The sequence below is a fragment of the Balaenoptera ricei genome, chromosome 11 (assembly GCF_028023285.1).
Source record: "Balaenoptera ricei isolate mBalRic1 chromosome 11, mBalRic1.hap2, whole genome shotgun sequence".
Taxonomy (NCBI): Eukaryota; Metazoa; Chordata; class Mammalia; order Artiodactyla; family Balaenopteridae; genus Balaenoptera; species Balaenoptera ricei.
The window spans coordinates 54,178,714-54,193,621 of NC_082649.1; the positions used below are offsets into that span (position 1 = coordinate 54,178,714).

Genomic DNA, 14,908 nt, shown 5'->3' on the forward strand with positions numbered 1-14,908 from the left:
TGGGGTTATTCTCCCCCGATTCTGGACCCCCTTTGGCAACAGCTGGAATGTAATCAGCCAATAAAAATAACCCGAAGGAAAACTGGCTTGTGTCGACTAATGTTCTTTGGATTCTAGAAACTATTTTAGGATGAACTGCTGAGTCTGAGTTGGGGAGGAAACCTTGCTCACCAGAGGTTTTTTTTTTTTTTTTTTTAATCTTTTGACCTATTTATTAGTGAGGCTTTTGTAGGGGAGCCATTCCCTGCCCCATCCGCCTGTTTCTCTTGTGGGATTAATCATTTCCTTTTGACCTTGTGCTCTGCCCCTAACATGTTGCATTGATCAAATCCCGAAATCTCAAGTCATTTCTCCACCCCCACCAGCAACCCCATTCACATTAGAAAACCTGAGGGGGAGAGAGGGGGAGGGGTTTGAATAGAAAAAGTTACTTGTCAAAATACACAAGATGAGAAAAACATTATTAGTTTTTAAAAACAACCTTCTCCATCTTCCTGTTGTTTTAGGACTTTCATGAACAGGCCATTAAAAAAGCTCCCTTTCCCGAAATGTGACTGGAAACGTCCCTAGTTCAACTCCTGCATTTTAAAACCTGTTTGACAGTTTTTCTTCGGGGGAATTGGGAAAAGTGTGTTCTTTTTTGATAGGCGTTGGTTTTAATTCCATCCCCACCCCCGCTCCTACTTAAAAAAAAAAAATTCCCAAATCCTGAAATTTAAATTTCAGCCTACAGTGAGCAAAGAAAGTGAATTCAGTTGATAGATGAATGCAGTCGGTACTAGTTGAACGCAAACAATTAGCAGAAGAGCTGAGTCCATAAATAAGAAGCGTGTGCAGAGTTGACTTTGATTGTAGGCCTTCCTCCTCCTCCACTGAATTCACTCGGCTAGCAGAGAGTTGTTTGAAGTCTCTTAGTCGCTGTTACCTACACCTTTTCTTCTGACTGGTAACGATGTAGAGCTGGCAGCTTTGAGAGGGATGGGGCGATTCGGGTTTAAAGTAATTACCTCCTGTGTGACAATCCTAGAAATTTCCTTTTTGGAACTTAACGATTTCAGGGTGGCAAGTATTGAAGTTGCAAAAGAGAAAGAAAGGAAACCTCGTTTCACCATCCAGGCATAAACAACTGTCTCTTGGCGGGGAGGGGGGGAAGGAATTTTCTGTCAACTTCCCTCTTGCAGGGCGGGAGGGAGATTGTGACTCTGAGGGAGTCGCTAGGAACAAAGGCTCCGTATTGGACCAGCCGCCATCTTGGACCCAGCTATTTTATGATTGGCCGTAAGCCTTGAACCAAATTGATCACAGATCCCCTTGGGGGGCAGGTAGCCTTTTGGATTGTGGGGCCTGAGTGAAATTAGGGGCAGTGTTGTGGCCTGAACTGGAGCCCTGGGGCACATCCTGGACAAGGACGTTGAGGGCCGTGCTCCTTCCCTCGGACCACAGGGCTGTGAGGGCTGGGAGATTGATGAATAGGTTCTTCAAGCTCTGCTGCCTGTTCACTAGGTTATGCCTGAGGGTGGGGGTTGTGTAGAAATTTGATGAGTGGTTGGGATAAACCCTCTGTAAGAGGGTAAGGGGCTCCATAAGAGCTAGGGGGAGGGTGGGGCCCTCAGAGGCGAGCGGTTAGGAGCAGAGGCCAAAGCAAGACAAAAACCTCTGCCCAGAGAGGTTTCGTCTTCCTGAGTTCATTTTAGGGTGTCTGGGGAATATGCTGTTAAAGTAAGACGTGTTCAACTTGAGTTTACTCTTGACCCATAGGCAGTGGGGAGCCATCAAGGGTTTTGTTGAGTTGGGGATTCATGAAAAAAAAAAAAAATTGAGTTGGAGGATTGATGTTAGCAGTGGTTGTTGGCACGCAGGTTGCCTGTGCCACAGTATTACTAAACCCTAGATGGGTGGTGGGAGATTACAGAGGTGAGTTTTCCAAGGCTGTGGGGGAGGGAGTGTTGTCACCGTTAATAGAGGCGGCAAACCCCTGTGGTTTCTACATTGACGCTGGAGCCAGGCTCTGCCACTTTCTACTTGTGTCCTTGGGCAAGTCACTATCTATGCCTCAGTTTCTTCATCTGTAAAATGGATCCTAATAATACTCGCTAACCCATAAGGCTGTGATGATGATTAAACAAGTTTATGTGTGTACAGCATCTGGTCTAGGGACTGACCCCAGTAAACACTTCGAGACGTGTTTGCCGTTATTAAATTCCTTCTGGCTCTGACGGTGCTTGGGTAAATGAACCTCAGGGGAGAGCCCTATGCTTCATTCGAGCCCCCTAATAGATGCCCTATGTGGAAACAAAAAAATATAGAAAACTAAGTGGCTGGTCATCCTAACCTAGAGTTAGCAGTTTGGTTTATATCATTTTTTTTTCTGCCATGCCGTGGGGCTTGTGGGATCTTAGTTCCCTGACCAGGGATTGAACCTGGGCCCACGGCGGTGACAGTACCAAGTCTTCACCACTGGACCACTAGGGAACTCCCTGGTTTATATCATTCTTGATTTTATGGCTTAAAAGAAAGTGGGCACCCCTCCATTCCCCTATGAAGATCATACTGTGCATACTATTTGTATTCTGTTTTTCACTTCACATTATATCATGTTAATATCTGATATTAGTTATTTATTTAGTGTAAACTAATTAAACGTGTAGCTTATCTCAGCAAATATTTTAGGAATATGAGGGAATAGCAAAAAGTATTTACAAGTTCATTAGGTTCTAAATAACTACATTGGGACTTCCCTGGTGGCACAGTGGTTAAGCGTCCACCTGGCAATGCAAGGGACACAGGTTCGAGCCCTGGTCTGGGAAGATCCCACATGCTGCGGAGCAGCTAAGCCTGTGTGCCACAACTAGTGACCCTGCATGCCACAGGCTATGGAAGCCCGCGCGCCTAGAGCCAGTGCTCTGCAACAAGAGAAGCCACCGCAATGAGAAGCCTGTGCACCGCATCGAAGAGTAGCCCCCGCTCGCCACAACTAGAGAAAGCCCACACGCAGCAACGAACACCCAACGCAGCCAAACATAAATTAATTAATTAAAAATAAATAAATAACTACATCAACACACTGCAGTTGGGCTTGGGGTGAAAAATACTACACAATAGTATCCTATGGCATCTAAGCACATTCAGGTACTCCTGAATTCTTGAACCTATTTTCTTCCTTCACTCGAATAGTAGCGCACTACTCCTTCCTTATTTTCTCCTCAGTAGTGTATTTTGGAGTTCATTCCATGGATCATATTCTTTTTCATGGTTGCCCAGTAATCAATCTATTTAACAGTTGTTTAACTAGTCTCCTATTGGTGGACATTTAGTTTGCTTCCAATCTCAAACATGGTGCTATAAATCATCTTTTTTTCAAGGAAGTACCAAATTCCTAGCTGGATGGCTTGAATATAAAGCTTGTAAAGGTTCTTGTTGCTGGAGGAGTGATAAGTATGCCCTCTCTTTTTCCTGAGAAGAAATGGAGATTAAGGCTTTTCCTGAGAACCACAGTGGGCCGGGTTGAGAAATAGGATTATAGCTCTAGACCCACAGGAGTGTCAGATCTGGAGTTTGGTTTTGTCAGAAGTGTGTGGGAGACAGTGGCTTAGGGATGACCCCTGGAAAAACATCATTTTGGAAGCTTACTGGGGATTTTCACTCTCCTTTCCCCCACTTTAATGGTTTTCTACCATGTTCTGGGTAGTTATTTCTGGAGAACCGCCTGTTCATAGACCTTGTCTCAGACATGGAAAGATGCTTCTGGGTGGGCTTAGGCTGTTGTGGCTCTGAGAGGTTGTGACCAGCTCTTGGGGTTTTAAGAATCTGCATTTTCCTCAGGCTCTCCCTCTGGCTGCTGCCTGATCAGGGTCTGGAATGGAACCCACGAATTGAATTTTGATGGAATTAGCTGTGGGCAGAGCTGGGAAGGAACCTTGACTATCTTATTCTATCCCTAGGCCTTACTGGAGAAGGGAAGAAGGCGTTATTTTCAGTGAAAAACTATTTTATCTTTTCTCATGGATAAGATCGAAATGGTGTTTTGATTATTGATTGTTTCTCATGACTCTGCAGTGTGCCTTTTGTCCTTGTTATTGAAGGTGGAAAGTCAGCTGGTCTGAAAGGTCCAAGGGGGCTGGCTCCCGTGGCTGGTGGTCCGCTAAGGCTGGCAGCCGGGGGTGCCTGGGTTCTCCCTGTGGCCTGGGTTTCTCAGGGCACGGCTGCTGGGCTCTGAGAGTGAGTGCTCCAACCAAGCACATCAAGGCTTATAGCGTGACCACCACGCCTCTGACTGGGCAAGGGAAGTTGCAAGACCAGCCCCAATTCAAGCAGAGGGGAAGTAGATTTTATATTTTGATGAGAGGTATAGCAAAACATGTGCAACCATCTGCAGTTGCACACGAATGGCTTTTCCTGGAAAAGTTCATAAATTCACCCAGATATTACCTGCTAGTGATGGGAGCTGGATTTCCCTATCATAACCTAGATTTCTGTTCACATTTTAGACCTGCACACCTTGGAACAAATCTCCCACCGTCTCCTTCCCCTTCCACTTTCCTTGTTTTTTGTTTTGAAGTGGGGTGTTTTTCATCAGCAGTTAGTGAGATGGCTAAACAAGGTCAAACAGGTGGCCAGAACATCTCAGTTCATCTGGGGACCTGCTGCAGAAGTGCTGGCCGTCACCCCTTTTCTGTGTGTTCTGGTGGATATAGCGCCAACCCCTCACCTAAGTAGAGTTACTCAATTGTTTACTGAGCATCCATGTGCCAGACATGTAGGGGCTGGGAAGGAAGCGTTGAACAAGACAGAATTCGCAGCGTTTGCAGTGCCTAAATTCCAGTGAGGAGACAGACCATGAACCAGTGAATAGATACTTTCAGGTAGTGAAAAGTGCTACAAAGAAAATTCAGCAGGGGAAGTGTCTTCCTGAGGAAGTGATACTGAGACTTGAATGAACTGGGGAAGGGAGCCTTATATGGATGGGCGGCGGGGTGGTGGTGGTGGGCACAGTTCTCAGGCAAAGGGAACAGCAGGTGGAGTCCAGGACAGGTGGCGTCCGGGGTGACCCATCCAAACAGTGGCACGATGGGAGCCACTGGAGGGCTTCAAGGAGGGGGTGCTGTCTCTGACTTTACAAGGTGCTCTCCCCGTGGAGAAGAGACTGACTGTAGGGCAGCGACGGTGGAATCTCAGGCAGAGTGAGAAGGTGTCTTGCGTTTCCCTGCCGGAGTCTTCCTTGTCTGGACCTTTCATCCCACCCATTCCTGTTTGCACTTTTAGACTAAACTTGGGCTTCCCTTCCTCCAGGAAATGTGCTGAGATTTACATCGAAGCCCCAGTGTTAGCTTTCTTCCCCCAGCCCTGAACTTGTTGGCCTTACTCATCATCCCTCCTGGTGGACTGTCACCTCTTTGAGGGGAAGGGCCTGGTGCCAGGAGCGGGTGCAGTAAGGAAATGTATGTGCCTGCCTTGGGGATTCATGTTGAACATATGACATCTGTTGGTAGGGCCTGAGAGAGGCTGATCTGACTGATGAGAGTGGAGGGGCAGGCAGGGTGGCTGCATAGGAGGTTGGAGACATGTACGAGTCAGAGGTGGTCTTCCAGTATGCCTTTTCCAAACGTATTTACGGAGTCTCTCAACATTCCATTCAGTGGGCAAAGAAAGTCACAGCTCTGATGAACACCAGCCCCAAAGGCCATTGGAGTGGCTTTATAGCCCTTATCAGTCCTGCCTTGCAAACATATCCAGCCCTGCAAACAGGTTCCTGGAGTTGATTTAACTTGCCTGGCCACTTACCAAGCTGGAGCCCTCCCAGGCAGGCCGCCACCCCCCTCTTTGCTGCTGGAACTGCCGGTCAGCATTTGCATTTCACGCACTTCTCTTACGAATTCTTCACCACCGCCCACGAGATGAAGTGTGTTCTCCCCATTTTATGGGTGGAAACAGCTCAGTGAGCCCACTTAACCAAAAGAGCTGGAGAAGGAAGGACCACATCAATATCTGAGCCCAGGTTTTTTGACTTAACAAAAAAGGTGACCCCAGGCTGTGCCCTGGTCTCCTTCCATGTCGTCCCCTAGAGGCCACCTACCCGCAACTCCCTCGTCCCGTCCCCCCCCCCCCCCGCCCTTGAGCTCCCAGCTAATTTTCCCCTCCAGTCTACTCCAGATTCTTCCCTGCACTTGGACCAAGAACAGTGTGCTTCTCTGCTGGAGGTGTTCCTTTTGTTTGGACTTGTAAATCTTCCATCCCATCCTTTAAAAAAAAAAAAAAATCCCGTTATGCCATTCTTTCTAAGAAGCCATTTCTGACTTATCTGCCCCACCCCCAGGCCATGCAACTACAGTAAGTCCTATGAAGGGATTTGGTACTTCTCTGGGTGGCAGTTTTTCCTATCTGCCCTCATGTATTTTGGTTAGTTCCCCATTTGTCTTACTGATTCTGTCCAGTGGGTTTCCAAACTGGGTCAGTTTTGAGAGTGAAGGAGGGTGTTGTTAATAATTATGCTTAGACAACAGGAACAGACTGGACTTCCCCAAACTGACCACCCAAGACTTGTAGGAGATTGGAAACTTCTTGAGTTGTTTTTTAAACCTCCCAAGGCTCTTAGCTGAAAGCCTTGAGTCCAGTGTAAATGGTTTAAAAAAATCAGCAAATGTTGCAATGTATCTTTACTAGGACAGCTTTCCCTCTATGTTGGTTTTTTTTGTTGTTGTTGTTGAAGTGTGGTTGATTTACAGTGTTACGCTGATTTCTGCTGTGCAGCAAAGTGACTCAGTTATACACATATATACATTCTTTTTTTATATTCTTTTCCACTATGGTTTATTCTCTATGTTTTATAAATAGATCTACAAGTGCCTAAGTTTAGGTGTATTGAAGGAAAACAAGTTTCTGAAAATAAAGAAAAATGTTGTTCAAAAAATCTGCAAACACCGCATACTTGTTAAGGACATCATGGCCTCAGAGACTACAACCTGTATTAAAGCTGTCTCTAAAATAGATGAGGTTAACATCCAGGAGGCAAAAAGGTTGGGAGAGCCAGGAGGTTCCCCGCGGCTGACCCAGAAGTGGACAGGCCAGCCCGAGACTCCCAGTGGGCCTCTTGCTTGGGGAAGGCCCTTGGAGTTCGAGGTGCAGTGGGTTCATGTGTAGAAGGACTGTGGAAGAGCCATCTGGGGCCAGAACTTCAAAATACAGCAAGTTGAGGATCCATCCCAGACAAACGTCTGCATCTCCCTGGCCTTGCATCTCACCGTTCCTGGTTAGGTGCCAGCCAAAGTAAGGGCGACTCCCTGCTCCCTCTCCCACAGAGAGCCAAACGAAGCAGGTCAGAAGTTAAAAAACCCAAGGAGAGACCAATTTAAGGGCTGTTCCTTTATCATCTGCCTTGAACTTTAGCTTACATAACACTCCACCTGATGGTTTCCCAGCTCAGAGCTTGTACATTTTCTCTCCCCACCCTGTCAGGTCTAGCCTTTGAACTGGAGTTTATCCTTGAGGATCGGCTTGGGGGGTGCTGGGGAGGTTCTGCCCCTCCCCTCCTGCGTCTCCTGGTTGCATTACCTGCTGGGTCAGGGTCAGCAGGCTGTCAAGTTCTATTGAACAGCACGCAGGTGCAGTGCAAAGAGGTGAAGCTCAGGCTTCCTTTGTTGGAATGAACTGGGATTTCTGACGAAGCTCCACCCATATCTGAGACCTGAATTTTTTCTCATTACCATTATTTTCTCATTGCACCTTCATTCATGCATGATGAGTGGTCCTGGGAATTCAGGCTTCTAAACAGGAGTTTGACTCCAGTGGTTTTACCCGTAGTGTCCCCAGACGTTGATCTTTTTTCAGATTGTATCTTATTCCTGGTTAGTTGGCATTTCCCTGCCTGAAATCGCACTGCTGGCCCGGTGTTGGGGTTCCCTGACTCCTTGCCAAATCCTGCTGTAATTAGTGCTTTAGGACCGCAGCTGTCAGGATCTGTGCACACTGGTGGGCAGAGGGGTGGGTGAGCTCCAAGGGTTCAGGGCTTCATTGCTAGCCTGAGGTCTCCACTGCTCGCTGCAGTTTGGATTTTTTTCCCCTTGGGACGGGGGGAGGGAGCAAGACCCACCCTGTAGACTGCCTGGACCACAGAACCGGCCCCGGGGCTCCTATTCCTCCCCGTGTTGCCCAGCCCAGCATGGGTGACAGGTGACTCTTTAAATAAAGCTGGTCTCCCGGCCTGGCCTGGCTCTGTTTCATTTGTAGGGGTGTCCGTGGGATTAAGTTTCCTGTTGTTGGAGTTGAAGGAGGGTGTGATTTAAATTAATGGCCTAACAAAGTGCTAACTTGAAAAGGGTTTTAAAAAGAAATCCATTTCTTGATAAGACTGAGGCTTTTCCTTTCACTCTCAGCTGCTGCACTGGAGCTGTGGTTTGAGGCCCCTCTGCTCTCGGTCACAGAGGAAACTGTTGAGAAAGCCTCTGGTGATTCCTGAGGTGTCACGGGGGATAGAGGACTGTGTGTGTCTGCTCTCTGTTTGATGCTCTCCTTGATGGCAGCAGCTTTGAGGAGTGCCACCAGAGAGCCTAGGCTTGGGGCTCCACAGACACACGGGGAGCCCTCGCCCCAGCCCCACGCCGAGGGGCGGCCCTTACTGGCATTGAGAGAATTCACAGAGTCCATCTACTGCTTCCTTGATGGGCCCCCTCCCCAATTTAAATCATTCCTGCCTGTGAATAAGATTCCTACAGCATTAAATCACCTCCTGATTTGGAGGCAGTGCTTGGTAAGGTTAGCTGGCTCTTAAAATTGTCACCGGGTGTGACAGTGTCACACGGGGCCATCGGGGAAGGCCGGTGTTGGACCTGTGTTGCCCAAGGCAGCGGACAGCTGAGTAACGGAGACGCCCAGCTACTCGGGATTATAGAACTTGCCGAATTGGAGAGAGAGAGAAAGGAACAATTATATTGGGTTGTGCTGGAGGGATAAGATATGGGTAGTAATATTTCAAAACCTTTTTTGTTATGAATTTTCTTTTCTTACCTGAGTCTTTATTTCTGCTTCCCTTCTCCAGGTGAGTGCTTTCCCTTGCTTTACATCCACCTGTCCACATGATCTCAGCCATGCAGGCCACTGAGACCCTCTTTGCTACTTCAGGGGGGGTGGCGAAAGGTTGCGGGTGCACGGCGTCACCCACTGTTTAAGAGGTGAGGACTGAGTTACGTGGCCACCTACAGTCTGGCCATTTTTTACAGTCAGCCTCTCAGCACCACCGATTCTGGTCTAGAACACAACAGATTAAAACTGGGCCTTGCTTTTGCGACAGGAAAACTGTGTATCTGTGTCAAAATCCATCTTTTCGTGCCTGATTTGAAAGTCTGTAATTTACGTGGGCGGTGATCTCTGTGTTGGAACAAATCTCTTTTATTTGCTGCTGGAAGCTGCCTGGACCACTCATTAGTACATCAGAGGTCAGGTGCAAGCCTGGGCGGCAGCTGAGACACTAATGATTTCATAGGGCTTTGTGTGACCGCTGGCTGCCTGTGGGGCTGTAAATCGGACTCGGGGTTCTAATTTTTATCAAAACCTCCAGGGAGTTAGTCCGACTTGCCTCTTGTGAGATTAAACTTAAGATAATATTTATAGTGGAGGGCAAAGGAAAAATAATACCTAATGGGAACATTGTGGGAAGAATGGTAGTGACCTATTAGAAGTAAATTATGTGGGGCTATTGGAGTAACTCATTTATGGGCTCAAAGAGTATTTATTAGGTCTTTAGCTGTGAGGAACCCGTGCTGAGGCTGGGCTCCAAGCCTCACCCCACCACCACTAGGTGGTCGCTGGGAGGGTTTCCCCCTCACATATTATTTTTTAGGTATAATTTACATAAATAAAAAGTATACATTTTGACAATTCTTTTAAAATTTTTTGGTCATGCTGCACATCTTGCGGGATCTTAGTTCCCCCACCAGGGATCGAACCTGAGATATCCCCGCTGCCGCCATGGAAGCGCTGAGTCTTAACCACTGGACCGCCGGGGAGTTCCCCATTTTGACAATTCTATACACCTGTGTACCTACTCCTTCCACCAAGACAACATAACGACACATCCATGGCTCCGAAACATCTCCCATCTCCCTTGAGTTCCTTCCAGTCACCCGTTTCCACCTGCAACTTCTTTGATTTTTTTTCACCTTAGTTTTGCCTTCATAGAAATAGAATTATGCAGTATATGCTTTTTTGATTCTTATTTTTCCATCAAGCATCTGTGTGATAGCACAAAATCAGTAATTTGTTCTCATTGCTAAAAGTATTCTATTGTGTGGACGTATATACCTGTCTGTTTCTCTGTTGATAGGGAAGTTTGGTTTTTATTTTTGAACTGGAAGAATTTTTAAGCACCCACATTTTATTTAAGTCAACAAGTTTATTTGTGAAAAACCGTTTGGTAGGCAGTAACCCCAAACACAGTTCTGGTATGTTCCAGAGTGTCACTGAATGTCATTTAACTTGGATCTCTTGGAGGAAACCCCCCAGCACAGGGCTGTTACCTGCTCTTTTGTGTGGGCCATTGTTAAAGCCTTCCAGGAAGGAGAGAGACTGCAGGCTGTGGGCAGTCAACCCTGGTGGCCTTGGTGGTGGTGGCCAGCCATGACTGTGCCTCAAAGCTGTGTGGTTGGGCAAAGATACCAAGACTCCAGCCTGAAAACCAGAATCTGACCAGCAGGCAAATGAATAGTCCAAAGAGCGAAGGAGCTCTTGCAGGTTGGGTCCCCCCAGAGGTTTGGATGGAGAACTTGTTTATCAGCATCTGGGGAGGGAGCAGGATGGATACAGGCCCATGAGGAGGCTCTCAGTGATGCCAGCGCGGCTGCCGGGGGCCTGAGTATAGCCGGCTGGCATAGGGAGGGCCCTCAGGGTACTCGAAGTGAAGGGACAGAGACATAGCTCATCTCTGGAGTTCCCATGTGTATTGTCCCACACTGAGTATTTTGTGACATCCTGATTATACCTTTATAAAACATGCTTCTTTGGGGGACTTTACAAAGGCTCTGAGAAGTGCTGACTGTAGCTCCACGTGGGAAGCGCTGTCTTCTGCCTGCTCTTTTTCCTACCCTCCTCGTCACCTCGACCTCTGCCCTTAGAGCTCCCTTGGAGGATTCTCCTGCCCTGAAAACCCAGCTGCACAGTCCCCGAGTATCGTCAGGATCCCAGAAAAACACACACACCTCGGTTGTATGTCCTTCCTTGCCTCCTAAAGGCCGTGTTTGAGTCAGATTTACCGCTGCAGCCTCAGTTTTAGGAGGGGAGCTATGGTAAGAAATATTTGTAAGGCTCTTTTGTCTATGACTCTGGCAACACTGGAGGAAGGCGGTTTGTGTCATTGTTCTCTGGGGCTTCAGTGCTACAGGGGAAGTGGTTTCCTTTCTAGGATGAACTCATTTTTATGCTTTTTAATAATTCTGACAGTTTTCTGAGCCAAAAATTGAGGTTTGTTTTTTTTTTCTCTTTTACCAAATCTGCAAGTGAGCTTAGCCAAATTCAGTCATTTAACTGTAGAAACAGAACTTACTCCTTTAATTACCTGTGGCTTTTTATAAAAAGGCAATGGTTCTGCTTTTTGCACATGTTAATATTAGAAGCTGTGTGCCCAGGGAGGGTTCTTCCTGGAGGAGGGCCCTGAGACAGGGAATATAAAGTATAAGAAAGATATAAATACTGCTGGAATATAAAGTGGGGATCCTGTGTGCCTGGCTCTGTGGTGTTGGGACCTGTTTCCACAACAGCGGGAGGCACTGGAGGAGCTGGGTCTTGCTGGGTGGTACGTGGTGGTTGGTCGGTGTTGGGAAGCAGTGGTCATTGGCAGTGTGAAAATTTGCTTCTGAAAAATAGGAAAGGGATCATGGTGTGGCTTTCGGAGTGGCACAAAAACCTCCGGGGAACAGCATGGGACGTTCAATCATCATTGAACTATGCTTTCCCTTGGTACCAAGCAACCACATTGAGTCTAAAGTTGTTAAGAGCTGGGAGTTCCCTGGCGGTCCAGTGGTTAGGACTCGGCACTGTCACTGCTGTGGCCTGGGTTCGATCCCTGGTTGGGGAACTAAAATCCTGCAAGCCACACGGCTCAGCGCAGCCAAAAACAAAAAAAGTTGTTCGAGCTGATAGCATTCCTGTTTCCAACCCTTCCTTTTCAAATTTGCCTTGTCCACAGGAGACAAAAAATTTGGCCTAGAAGTGCTCTGACCCCACTTGTACACCCACATGTACACCCCCATCCCACTCTACCACCCGGTAGTCTTAACTCCTTCTCTTGCCTGTTGAGCCCAGGAATGACTCTTGTTCAGCTAGCTGGCCTGGCAGGTCTTTAACCCTAGCCCTTGGGATTAGATGTGCCTTGACATTCAACGTTTATGATTTTGGAAAGTTTATACTGTGAAACAGCACCACAAAATAATGAATATTAGCAGTTCTTCAGTGAAATATATGAAAACTCACACTAAATGGTATAGATAAAAATTTGAGATCATTTTCACACCAGTTCAGGTTTTGCTGCCAAACAGCTTGTGTAAACACTTTTGGTCTCCAGATCTGTTGAATTTGGGGATTTCAGAATGGGGTTCTGGGCTTGTATGGGGCTGCCCATGTTTGTTTCACCGGGTGTTTGAATGATACCCTCTGGGACTCCCCTCTTCCTTTACACTGCCTGAGACCACCCTCACTGTCCAACTCTGGAATCATCCCAACAAGCGGGCCCACTCGCCTCTACCCTTGTGTTTTGGAAAATCTAGCAGCCAATCCTGAGCACACAAAACACAAGCCTTGCTTTCTTGCTGCTCCTCTGGGGCTTCTTTTCAGTCTCAGCCTCCACCTTCCACCTTCCAGCCAAGCAGAGTGGACCTGGACTCCCAGTCCCACATTGCCCGGCTCCCTGGCGTCCCCATGCCGGCCTTTCGTGTAGGTCTGATCTTGTTTGGGAACAGAAATTGGCACTTGACAACCTTTGTTCTTCACATGAATGGAGGTTGACCTGACATCAAGTTATTAAATTTGAGAAACCTTACTGTCCACACACATGCAAGTAGATTTTTTTCTTCTGATCATCAAATGATGTAGCAGTTGAATATATTATCAAATTGACAATTCTGGGCTTTGTAAAGAACAATATAAAAGGATATTCACTGCGGCATTGCTTGTGAGTTTTCAAAAATCAGGGAACAACATTAAAATCCTATCATCTTCAGGCGACATACCATGCAACCACTCATAAAACAGGCAGCCCAACTCAAAACATTCTCCCAGTTAATATAATTAAGTGAAAAGGTCTAGTATAATGCTCTCCTATTTGTGTCTTTAAAAAGTTCACCTATGTATAGAATATAGCATATTTTTGGATGATTACGTTAAAAAGTAGAAACAACTGAAAAATTGGGGCAGATTTTTTTAAAATTAATTAATTTATTTATTTATGTCTGCGTTGGGTCTTCATTGCTGCACGCAAGCTTTGTCTAGTTGCAGCGAGTGGGGGCTACTCTTCCACGGGCTTCTCATTGCCGTGGCTTCTCTTGTTGTGGAGCATGGGCTTCAGTAGTTGCAGCACCTGGGCTCCGTAGTTGTGGCGCACGGGCTTAGTTGCTCTGAGGCATGTGGGATCTTCCTGGACCAGGGATAGAACCTGTGTCCCCTGCATTGGCAGGTGGATTCTTAACCACTGTGCCACCAGGGAAGTCCCTGGGGCAGATTTTTTAAAAAACGACTTGCACCTGTGTATCTTCTTGCATTAAAAATGCATGTGTGTTCCCTAACTTGTCTTAAAAAGTTTCTGACTCCTTTCCCCCAGAAAGAAGTAACTTGTCCACAGCTGGACTCTGCTGTCTTGAGCTGGTGGTGATTGTGTAAGAAGGAGGGTCCCGATTCCTTTCTTTCACCTCTTCCCAGGCCCCCCAAGACCACAGCTCTGTGGCAGCACATGGCCAGAGATGTAGGAGGGCTTCTGCGAGTTTGAGAACACCGGCATTCAATGTATTTTCCCTAAATCAAGTAAAGCTTGGTTTTGGTGTTGTTGGATAGACTTAGTTGCGTGGCTGGACTTTACTCCTTGAATTTGGTTTACCATATTTTAATAGGAGAGCCTGCCGAGTGTTACATACAGATAAGGCTTCTGGTTGTCACCAGCCCACCTCCCCTTCGTGTCTGTAGTGGTGGGTGGAGACCTCCTTCTGTCTAGGCCTGCGTTTGTGGGAGGACACATGTCCCCAGTCATTTTAAGGGATGTCAAAGAAATCTCAAAAAATAAGTTTATAGCAGTTAATATTTATTATTTCAGTTGGGGGATCTTGACAATGAGAGGCCCCCTCCATACTTTTCTGTTTACACTTCTCACTGATGTGGATAGTTGTATTTTAACCTGGTGCTCCAACGTGAGTGTGTGTGTGTGTGTGTGTGTGTGTGTGTGTGTTCCTTGTTGGATCACACGTATCAATAATATAAAACGTAGAACATTCTTGTTCATTAACAGAGCACTTTATTTAAGCCCTGGCTAAGGTAAACCTGCCTGCTTGGTATTTTTATTTATTTATTTATTTCCTCTACCCCCCACCCCCATTCCTCTCCTGCTGGGCTCACATTCCTAGGTCTTTGTCTCCGCCTGGTATTTTAGAAATTTTGGGAGAGGAAGGCAGTGGGTGGGGCGTGTTCTGGAAGCTGGGGGCAGGGGAGAGGGTGGTCACTTGCAAGGTCAGAGGTCAGGCCTGCCCCATTCAGCTGGGCAGCCAGATTGTCGCCATGTGGGGGGGAGGGGGCGTGTCCACACATCTGCCTGGGAAGCCCCAAACGGGCAGCTCAGGCCTTGGAATTCCTGCCGCCAGAGGATTGCTCCTTCCCAGAGCCACAGTTCATGGCCTCTGCCACATTTCTTTCTGGCGGTGGGTCCTCTGAACAGTCATCCAGT

At 47.1% G+C, this 14,908-nt stretch overlaps 1 protein-coding gene and 1 non-coding gene across 2 annotated transcripts in view; one reads left to right on the forward strand and one right to left on the reverse strand.

Moving 5' to 3' along the window:
• TRIM71 (tripartite motif containing 71) overlaps positions 1-14,908 on the forward strand; it is a 58,067-nt gene that overhangs the window by 28,545 nt on the left and 14,614 nt on the right. The gene's annotated exons all lie outside the window — the stretch shown is intronic.
• On the reverse strand, positions 2,400-2,472 carry TRNAD-GUC (transfer RNA aspartic acid (anticodon GUC)). Its single transcript has one exon. It is a non-coding gene; the product is annotated as a tRNA-Asp (tRNA).